This window comes from Dysidea avara, chromosome 8, assembly GCF_963678975.1.
Source record: "Dysidea avara chromosome 8, odDysAvar1.4, whole genome shotgun sequence".
NCBI classification, from domain to species: domain Eukaryota; kingdom Metazoa; phylum Porifera; class Demospongiae; order Dictyoceratida; family Dysideidae; genus Dysidea; species Dysidea avara.
This window is the reverse complement of record NC_089279.1, coordinates 1,849,359-1,860,000: the sequence shown is the minus strand read 5'-3', so window position 1 is coordinate 1,860,000 and position 10,642 is coordinate 1,849,359. Positions and strand designations below refer to the sequence as shown.

At 36.5% G+C, this 10,642-nt stretch overlaps 1 long non-coding RNA gene and 1 pseudogene across 1 annotated transcript in view; one reads left to right on the top strand and one right to left on the bottom strand.

Moving 5' to 3' along the window:
* LOC136263606 (uncharacterized) overlaps positions 1 to 2,354 on the top strand; it is a 2,453-nt pseudogene extending 99 nt beyond the window's left edge.
* Positions 1 to 10,642, bottom strand: part of LOC136265259 (uncharacterized) — a 162,033-nt gene that overhangs the window by 102,681 nt on the left and 48,710 nt on the right. The window lies entirely within an intron of this gene.

Below are 10,642 nucleotides of genomic sequence, written 5' to 3'. Positions count from 1 at the left end.
TACAAATATCCTAGCAGGAAAGGACTGAGTGTTCGCTCATTGGAGAGGTTTGTATACATATAGCTAGCTAAGTAGCTTGGTACATGAACCTACTGTATATAGCTACAAACAGCTGCAAGCCCGTTGCAGAGTCAGAACTGTATTATATATATAGTTACTTACAGTTGCAAAAAGAGCTCACTAGTGCTGCATACGTAGGTAATAGCTATGGGTATATAACTATAGATAATATAACTAGCTATATAAAGGGTCCGTGCATTCAGTTTTCAGCAATAATTAATTGCATCATGTTTGATTGAGACGGGCTAACAAGCTAGATTACCGCGTAAGTAGCTAGTAATTTTTTTTACCTACTTGTCCACATGTGTTTGTGTAGCTTGTATGTATACATGCATGCATGCTCTACAGTGAATATCACCAGTCTAGCCCCACATTGAAGCGCAAACATTAGGTACTATATTGTATACCAGACCAGACGATCACCATTATTATGATCATGAATAGTCTAACTAATACATGCACTGATTCCAATTATTACTGGCTAAGTAATTTAAGACTGAGAATCATATATGTGTAGTAATTCACTACCAGTTTATTTAATAGTATAGCTACATTGCTATATAATGCATGGCAAAATTTTAGAGACCCAAATGTAGGCTTCATTCAATGTACACTGTAGCTATATATAGGGTTTGCATATATGTTTATGAATAATCAGCATACAAAAGTAATATAGTCCTTAGATTGGTTCATCCTATATATAGGTTCTGCCGTGAAAGGAACATTCACAAAACAAGCCGGCTGACAAAACCTGAGTTAGATGAGGTCGTAGCCGCTGCTGTCAGTGAGGTACAACATGATATAACCATTTATTTAAAACCATACTATGTGTTATATACATATAGGTGGGTCCTGTGTATGGACGCAGAACATTTACAGGGGTATTGGCATCAAGGGGAATCAGAACAGGAGAAAAGAGAGTTGGCGAATCATTGAGATATGTCTCACCTGTGTACTGCCGTGCCCGTACAAACTCCACTGCCAGGATGACAAATCCTACAACATACAGGGCAGATTATTTTGGTCACAAACTACACATCGACCAAAATGAAAAAAAATGTTATGTTTGGTGTGACCCACATATGTGCAGTGGATGGCTTTAGCCGGAAAATTGTGGCATTTAGCACTATGCCTATTAAAAGCAACAGTGTGATTTATGATACAGTGTACAGGTACTTCATTACTTGTAGCAACTACACTAGCACCGCATTACTACCCACACATTCATCCATAACGTTAACAGTGATTATTAAAATTCTATGAAGTATTGTTAGAATCACATTTCTTTTAATTATTAGCATTTGAATTGTTTAGGCAAACCATATGCCAGTATGGTATGTGGGATCAGATCAGGGTTGACCATGGAAGGGAGTGGTATCTTATGTTGTACATCCAAGAACACCTGGCAGGATATAGACGAAACCCTTCTGGACCACCTCACCTGCAGACATCCTCTACTCAAGTGAGATTGTATTTGTCACATTATCATGATGTAACAAGAATAACCTATAGTGGACTACTGATGTTTAGCAGCAGCTATTGTAGTTGGATAAGCAGGGTAAACCCCCAAATTAAAAAAAAAAACAATATATTAATGCTGACTAGATGACATTCTAAAACAATGATATAAGAGTGGGACACACATACAATAACTGTTGTTTCATTTCATGTGATGTTCATACTGATTTGCTTTGGTGTCTTGTAATAGAATCATGTGATCGAAAGGATATGGGTAGAGGTCAACGGAAGGGTCAACTACCCCATAAAGGCCGCTCTAATAGAAATGCAAGAAAATGGCGATTTCAACCTGGAAGACGATCACATTAAACATTGCGTCTCCTGGTACACTTTACACGTCAGCCAAGTTGGGACTACAATGTTTGTGACAGCCTGGAACGAGCATCGCATATCAGGTATATTTCACTATAGATAGCTAGCTACTTTATGAAATTTTTATCACCGTTACTTTAGGTACAAACAAAGGCATCCTGAATGTGATGATGGCACGAAATAATCAGACCAAGCAAATTGATAACACTCTGGTTCCAGCAGCAGATGAAGCTGTTAGAATGTACGAAGAAAACGGAGGACATATAACTATATTCAATGAGTTTGGACAAGACCCTTTAAGAGGAAGACAAGAGTTAATAACCATTAGAAAGGAACGATTTGCTGAGCAATGGCCAAGCTTTGGCAATATTTTTCATTCACTTGTAAATGGTGACAATACAATGTTCCATGATGGACTGCTATGTTTTATTAATATAAGCATGCAACTAACAGCACAGCTGTGAGAGAGTTTTACATGCAATTGTATTTTATTGTTAACTTTATTTACTTCATTTCTATTTATCTGTTGCTAAGATATATCATGTTATGGTTATTGACACTTGTATTTTGCATGTTTGATGCTTGCATAAATGGTTCCATCTCTGTATAGTAGGCTAGTTATCAGTTTTTTTTTTGCATAAAAAAAACACTTGAAGTGATATACCAATATTCTGTTGTAGGGATTAAACCTCAAAATAATGTTGGTGAAGAGCATAACAAAGTTTCCACAATAAATCCTATTACTTCTGGGTTCCCAACTATACAACATTATGGTGTATAATTTCATTTATATAATGAGAAGTTACTGTACAAGACTTAGAATTGAGCATAAAAGTACAAATTTAATTTAATTATCGCTTAAACTGTTCTTATAAATGGGAGGGATGTTTATGATACAGTATTGCCGCTTGATTTGGTAACTGGCTATTCCACATAAGAATGGTTGAAAGAGAGAATCAATATTAATATTTGTATCAGTCTATAGCCTGGTAGCTGGCTAAATGAATCTGCATGAATGGCGTCGAGAGATGTTATTATGGTTTAATGGTAAATTGTGCTGACTATATGCAAGTATATGGATGATTCTGTACAACATTATCAGTTTCATCTTATCTCTTCTTCAATATAAAATTTTTTTTTTTGGAAAGTTTGGGGTTTTAACAGCTTGACCACAAACCACACCAACATAACATACATAAAGTGGAATGCAGAGGGTAATGATGATACTCAATAACACATGCAGGGTAATGATCATACTCAATAACACATGCAGCTAATGGATTTGCCAGTAAAGTGTGGGAATTAATTCAGCTAGGGTGACACGAGTGATGTGATTCATAATCTGATCAACAAGCCTCCATGCAATTCCTCACTGCATGCAGTCTGCAGTTACAAGGACGTATTAAGACACTTGGTACTTGGTAGCTGCCCGCTGTACAGTGCACTGCTATAGCAGAGTTCTATGATTCCTCCTGAAGCAGTGACAAATTGGTAGCTCCACAAAAGTTGTGATGTCTACTCTTCCTCCACAAACTGCGACCACAAGGACGTATTAAGACACACTCACACACACACACACACATGCACATACTGATTGTTACCGAACGAATGTCACAGAAATTAACATCTAGTGATAATTGTATTAAAAGTGGTATCATCTGTAAGAATGTTGTATTAGAGAGTATATACCTGTATTTACCTTAATGGAGTATACGTATATGTGGAGTACCAAACTAACGTATGTATATAACGTATAGTGAACATAACGTATAGTGAACATAACGTATAGTGAACATAACGTATAGTGAAATACTATAATTGTGATGGTGACAACCCACAGCCTTAATAGTAATGCCTGCAGGAGTGATCTTAATTGAAACTGTACGTGTGCTTTATAATGACATGAATATGGTTATGCAGGGCTGTGTGATTAATACATACATATGTACAATACAACAGTGATATTGACGTTATTCACACCTTTAAAAACTTTAGATAAATATTGACCCCCTGTACATGTGATTTAATAAATTTGACGTCCGCCATATATGGGGTTTTAAGGAGGGAATCATGAACTGCCAACATCCAACTGCAAGGTGTACATGCATAATTCAAAGACGATTGCTGGTCCAATATCACAACAATGTCATTTTATTAAGTTCTGTGATTACAAGTGTATGAACGACATTACCCTGCTTGCAGCATCATGTAAGAACGACACAGAGCATATCAATGAATCATGTGAAAGTACATACAATATGAATACGTTTACAAATGTGTGTGCATCTATGATTTTCATTGTTCATGTTCTAATTACAGAGTTCCTACAACTAGTATTGCAAATGTTGAGTGTAGTTTGGTTACATTGTGCATACTATTACATGGAGCTTGTAAAGTTTAACACGGTTTGTATATACATGGTGGGCCGGAAAAAATTACATAAAAGTGCTGATATCTACATTCTTGTAAACATTAAATGGCATTCTAAATTATCACCTGTTGTTAGAACTATTTAGGAATCAATGCTTCTTATCAAACTGCATGCATGGTTCCATTCATACTTAAACAACACACCCCAGTGTGTTTCTATGGACTATACGCGTCTGCCTTTAATTCTGGTGTACTATATATATGGAAGCATATAATGGACGGTAATGATTTACCATCTGTCATTACCTTACAATTGCATCTAATTGCAGAAGATACAGAGTACTTCAGACAAATTAATTCTCTGGATGCATGGTGTGGAGATTTGGTTGGTTTTTTTACACCCCTTCTGAGATATTTGTCCCTTTTCACTTAAAGTGATTTAGCTCTAAGATTTTCACTTAGGCGCCTGGGCTATGGGTAAATACTTCGTACAGGCTCTACCTTCTGTGTACTCCCTCCAGAAAACAAAATTTGTTTGTTAGTATACTTTACATTGGCCAGCACTGAAGGTCTGACTGCAAAATATTCTACATCCTTAGCTACATAACGTAACCTAAACTGTACTTGGGACACTGAACTACTTTTAGACCGAAAATAACTGGGAAAACAATGGACGATTGGTATTATAAAAATAACAATAGAACACTGTGCACTTGGGGCCCACTACTCAGGGGATTAGGTTATAAAAAAAGAATAATTATAGAAATGCATTTAATCTTTGCATCTTTATTAGAATTTAGTAGGCCTAACAGGCTTCGAATCCATATCTCATCATCTCAAAAGTAGCCGTGACCCATACTTATACAGAGCCTAGTTCAATTATTGTAGACAAAATAATAGAATAGAGAGAGTTGGATTAGCAAGTATTTGTCATCATCAGCACTTCGGCAGGGGTTCTGTACTGTCCATTCAGCTATCTCTTCAAGTCCTCTTATCATTGCCACATTCATAGATACAATTTTGCCTCCTATAGTGATTTAAGGATGTTCAGGATGTTCGTATGGTCCATGGATTATACCAACAGTTGGTCATACAATGTGATAATTACATCCGTGAATAGTTTATAAAAAGTCATAGTCCCTAACTTATACATGTAGCTACTTTAATATAATAATATATGTTAAAAAATGAATGACCTGTTGGATTGTTCTTGGTCTCCATTGTACGATATGGAAGTCAAGCTGGTCTTCATCCCAGAATTCGGAATGAATAAGTTACTGTGTTCAAATGAGGTGACGGACTTGTCTTGGTCCAAGGAATGTCCCAAGAATATCACTTGCTTTTACTAGAAACTTTTATCACTTGTATCCTACATACTACCAAAATACTACTTCAATTTCTTTACTTTCTTTATATAGCTATATGGTGAGTGTTCTATTAGGATACTATGCATGCTTGACTGTTGCAATTGGGTAAATAGGGTGACTGATTGTCAGTGTATTTCAAGTGGACCTTACACAACTGATCTGTACATCATTACATGGAGTGGGGTTTCTCTGTGTCTCTTTATTCTTACCAGTCACCAATGCCAAGGAGATGAGGTCAACTTGTGATTGTGCTGCGTAAGCATTAATTGATTATCAAAAGATGTGGTCATCTTGCTCCTAGCTGGTTGATACAAGATTCACAAGTTCTGAGGCATACTGCGTGTGCATAAATAATGTAGTGGCAATCTTAATATTGAACACAGTAAGGCTTTGTTACCGAAGCTAAATATTCAGCATTATAAATATATATATGCAGGGCTGGAAGGTATATCCCACAGGCAGAATACGGTGACCATATACTGTGTTGTTTAAATTCTAGCCTTGTTGTGATCATATAGAGGCTTGTAGATAAAAATTTTGTAAGATGCTTCTATGGTGTAGTTTTAAGGGGATGTCCATTTGGAAGGGGGGTGGTGGGGTGTTACTTTAGGGAGTCACTACTATGCAGTACACTGAGACCTCATTTAGTGACCACTTCTGCAATTAGATCATGCAAGTTATAGTTAAATCATTAAACTCAGTGACTGATCATTTACGAATATACCGACTGTTCTATTAGGGTAGTTCGATCTTTAGCAAGGGCTACCTGTATAATATAGATATATAATGTAGATAATACATTTAGCATGCTTCCTTAAAGCAATAGCCACAAGGAAACCATATCGTAGAGAGTAAATCTTACAGTAATGTCTGTATACAATGGCTTCAATTATCACCTATAAGCCACAGCAACCACCGTAACCATCGCATTAAAAGCTGGAAGCACTTAAAAATATAAACTTTGCAAATTGGAATTCATTAATTCCAACTTCCAAATACTATATCTATGCAAAGCATAAAACTTTAGCGCTTGGCGCGCTGCGCGCGCCAAGCGCTAAAGTTTTATGCTTTGCATAGATATAGTATTTGGATGGCGGAAAGGTCCCTGCATCTGGCTCCGTATCAAAAAAAATCTTTGTCATATGCAAACCTTTTTGTAAGTTCATGTTTTTAACCAATTAAAAGATGTGTTTGTAAGCCTTAGAACCCTTATACACAGCTAACCATTACTCAGATTCTAAGAGGTGACAAAATCACCTAATGGTGAGTCCATTGTAATGTTAAAGATTTTTAAAAACCTACACAGATTCTCTGCTTAAGTATCCTTCCAGAGCTGTGTAATCTCCAGTTGGTATTGTCTCATATTGTTAATGATCATTAATTTTTGCTCTTATAGTCTCTAGCTGTTACAGTACACATAGTTGCAGGATTAAAAGCATTTTAATACTCAGATTCAACACTCTTCATCAAGTAGTAACTTACACATTCTACACTGTAGAGTTTTGAAATCTGTGCTTTAAACATAACAGACTGGCTAATAAATAAACCTGTATGTACACATTCAGCTTATCAATAGCTAACTATGATCAGCAACTGTACATAATTAATAGACAGCATAAACAGATAAGCTGGCAAAGATTAAAGCCAAAGATTTTTCCGATCATTGCTCTCTGAAACCTTGTTAATTAATTCTATAAGGCTGACCTTGCTTGCCCCCCAAGGAGATAAAATATCAGATGTTCTGTGTACAGTGATTGGCCAAAGTAGTGGAAATATAGACATGGTTTTTGATAGAAAATTAATAAGTAATATTGTGAAATATCAACAAAACCAGCTATATTTAAATTTTAGTGGTTTTAACTTTTACTAAACTTAATATTTTTTGTGTAAGCCATGTATCTTTATAGAGAGCCGTGAAATTTCAATGAAACTATAATGGGATGTCATGGAGTGCTCACTCACAAATAGGAATTATTAAACATAGAGATGTGTTTAGAAAAACATAAGTTATTCAACATAGTAAATATGATGGGTTTCAATTTCGCAGACTGTTGAAAATAGTTGTCGTACAAAAGGGTGCAGGGTGAGTTCATGGCGGCACCCCTTCTAAAATCACTTTATACATCCTAAGGAATGACTGTACCAAGTTTTGAGCTTTGGTCCGGTAAATCACGATATTGCCTAAAATTTGACATAAGAGACTGGACTAATTCTCAATCTCTTAACATTGGAATGATCCCTGAGGAATGAAAACAAGCAAACATTATGATTATTTTCAAAAAAGGATCCAAGAGTAAAGCCAGTAATTACAGACCAATAAGTTTGACATCACCACTGGTAAAGATATTGGAGTCAATAATTAGAGCTAAAATGATGCAATACTTGATGAATAATGGCATAGTTTCGCATTACCAACATGGTTTTGTTCCAAAACAATCCTGCTTTACAAGCCTTCTAGAATCTTTTGAGGCTTGGACTGCAGCAGGTGACTCAGGTTATGGTGTTGATGTGATTTATTTAGATTATAGTAAGGCCTTTGATTCAGTGCCCCATATTGAGAAGTTAAAAGGTTATGGACACCAAAGTTGAACACAATAATCCAGGTGGGGTCTTACATAGGTCTTACACAAAAAAAATAAGCAACTCTTTAGAAATCATTGCAAAAGTCCTTTTAAGCATTCCTAGTACTCTTATTGCACTTGCAGCAGCTTTATCACAATGTAAAGAAGACTTCAATGAACAGGTAATCCATATACCGTGCGAGGTCTTTCTCAAAGTTGACTTCACTCAGTTCTACCTGTGACCTGGGAGAAGCAGATGTTTCCATTGTATAACTTGTATGTAGAGTTTTACCAATATGCATAATTTTAGACTTCTCCAAATGTGACCGAATTTTGGAAAATCAACCATATGGGCGCATTTCACACTTAAAATGTTTAGTGACCAAATAACAAGCTTTATATATATATATAGTGCAAATTTACTTGTTAATAATTGTAAGCCATTCTCAATACCTTAAATTACTAGAAAATTCTAGAAATATTTTTATAACTCTGCTCTGCTCTGCTCATAATAGTAACCCACTAAATATGAAAATTCTAATTATTTCATGCACGCCCATAGGGTGATTTTCCAAAATTCGGTCACAAATTGAGGTTGAGAAGCCAAAATGTAGACCATTCTTGTTCCTTGCTTAGGTCCCTTTGTAGTTCCATAGCATCACAGACACTCTTGATTATTGAGTATACCTTGGTATCATCTACAAACACATCTAACTCACACTGAATAACTTCTGCAAGATCATTAATGTACAATACAAAGAGCAGTGGTCCTATAGTACTGATCCTTGGGGGACTCCACTAGTTACGTACTTTAGACCACTGAGATTGGATTCCATTTAACACTACTCTTTGTAAACGACCATCAAGAAAATTCTTCAACTACAGTAGCAAATAGCCTCCAATTCCATACCTAGCCAGAGACATTGACACCTTGGAGAGAGTGCAGAGAAGAGCGACCAAACTTGTCCCCAGACTATCCAAACTTCCATATGAATCCAGATTAAGACCTACTCTCTGCATTATCAAAGGAAATGTGGAGACCTCATTGAGACTTATAAACTATTGAAAGGCTACTGCAATATTGACTGATCTAAATTTTTTACACTAAGTACTGTACACCACACAAGAGGCCATTACTTGAAATTTAAAAAAAAAACCAACCAGACAGCAATTGAGAGCAAACTTCTTTAGTCAGAGAGTTGTTAATGAGTGCAATTTCCTTATCATCCAACGTAGTCTCAGCACCTACTATATCTTCATTTAAACAAAAACTTGATGAGTTCTGGGAAGTTACAGGACATGGATATGAACAAAGGCCTGGAGCCTAAACCTTTAATTTTGAATTATTATGTATGTACATCCAAGATAAATAATAAATACTGAATAATGGCCAATCCACTTTTCCCCCCTCACGGTGTTTCACACCACGTTTACACTAACCAATTAGAAATTATAAACGTCTCTGAAAAAGTGTCTGAAGCTGACTGCATTTATAGGCCCTGATAGGCCACTGCCTGCTGCACAGTAAGCATACTAGCTGCCTAGCTACTACAGTAGTTTAGGAACATTAATATTGTGCAAATGCACCATGATGTATGAAGAGCTGCTGGAACTTGCTTAGCTCGTAATATTCAAATAATTAGTATTAGTAATTACAGGTTAAAGGCACAGCCTGTGAAACCTGATCACATACAAAAATTACAGTGAAAAATAATCAATTAGCTACAAATTATAAATCACAGTTCGAATACCCAGTAGGGCCATAGGTAGTGCTGTAGTCCAACCGGCTGTGTTAGGGTATGATTTTAGGATGGATTTTAACTGTCGATGAAAACGTTCAATCATCCCGTTAGCAATTGGGTGATAGAAAGTGGTACAAATACGTTTACAGCAAATGTGCCTCAGTTCTAATTAGTGTCACTCCTTCTAGAATAATCATTGATCACGGGATATCAGTTGCTACAAATTCCTGAAACTTGAGACCATGTGAGTGGCACGTCTTTGTACCTTTTCTAACATAACTTGATCAGTAGAAAAGAAGGGATCCCAAACAGCATTGGCATACTCCAGTACTGGTCGGACCAGGGACGGGAAGCATGACAGTATCCAAACTAACAAATGACTTATTAATATAAATGGCCAGTAGTTGCTAGCTATTTCCCCGGAATATTTGTTTACACAATGTTTCTAAACTTCAGTAGCTAGGTGACATAATAGACTAGCATGCTCATTGTGCGGCAGGCGAATGACCTATAATTAATGCAGTCAGCTTCAGACACTTTTTCAGAGGCGCTTATAATTTCTAATTGGTGTAAGCATCGTGCGAAACGCCGTGACTGGAGAAAAAGTGGATTGGCCATGCAAGACTACTTGCAGAGATACCTAGTACAAGTATAGAATGTTTTGAAGTGTATATAATTCCAATGGATTCCCGTGGCTCCCCGGTCCTTGGTC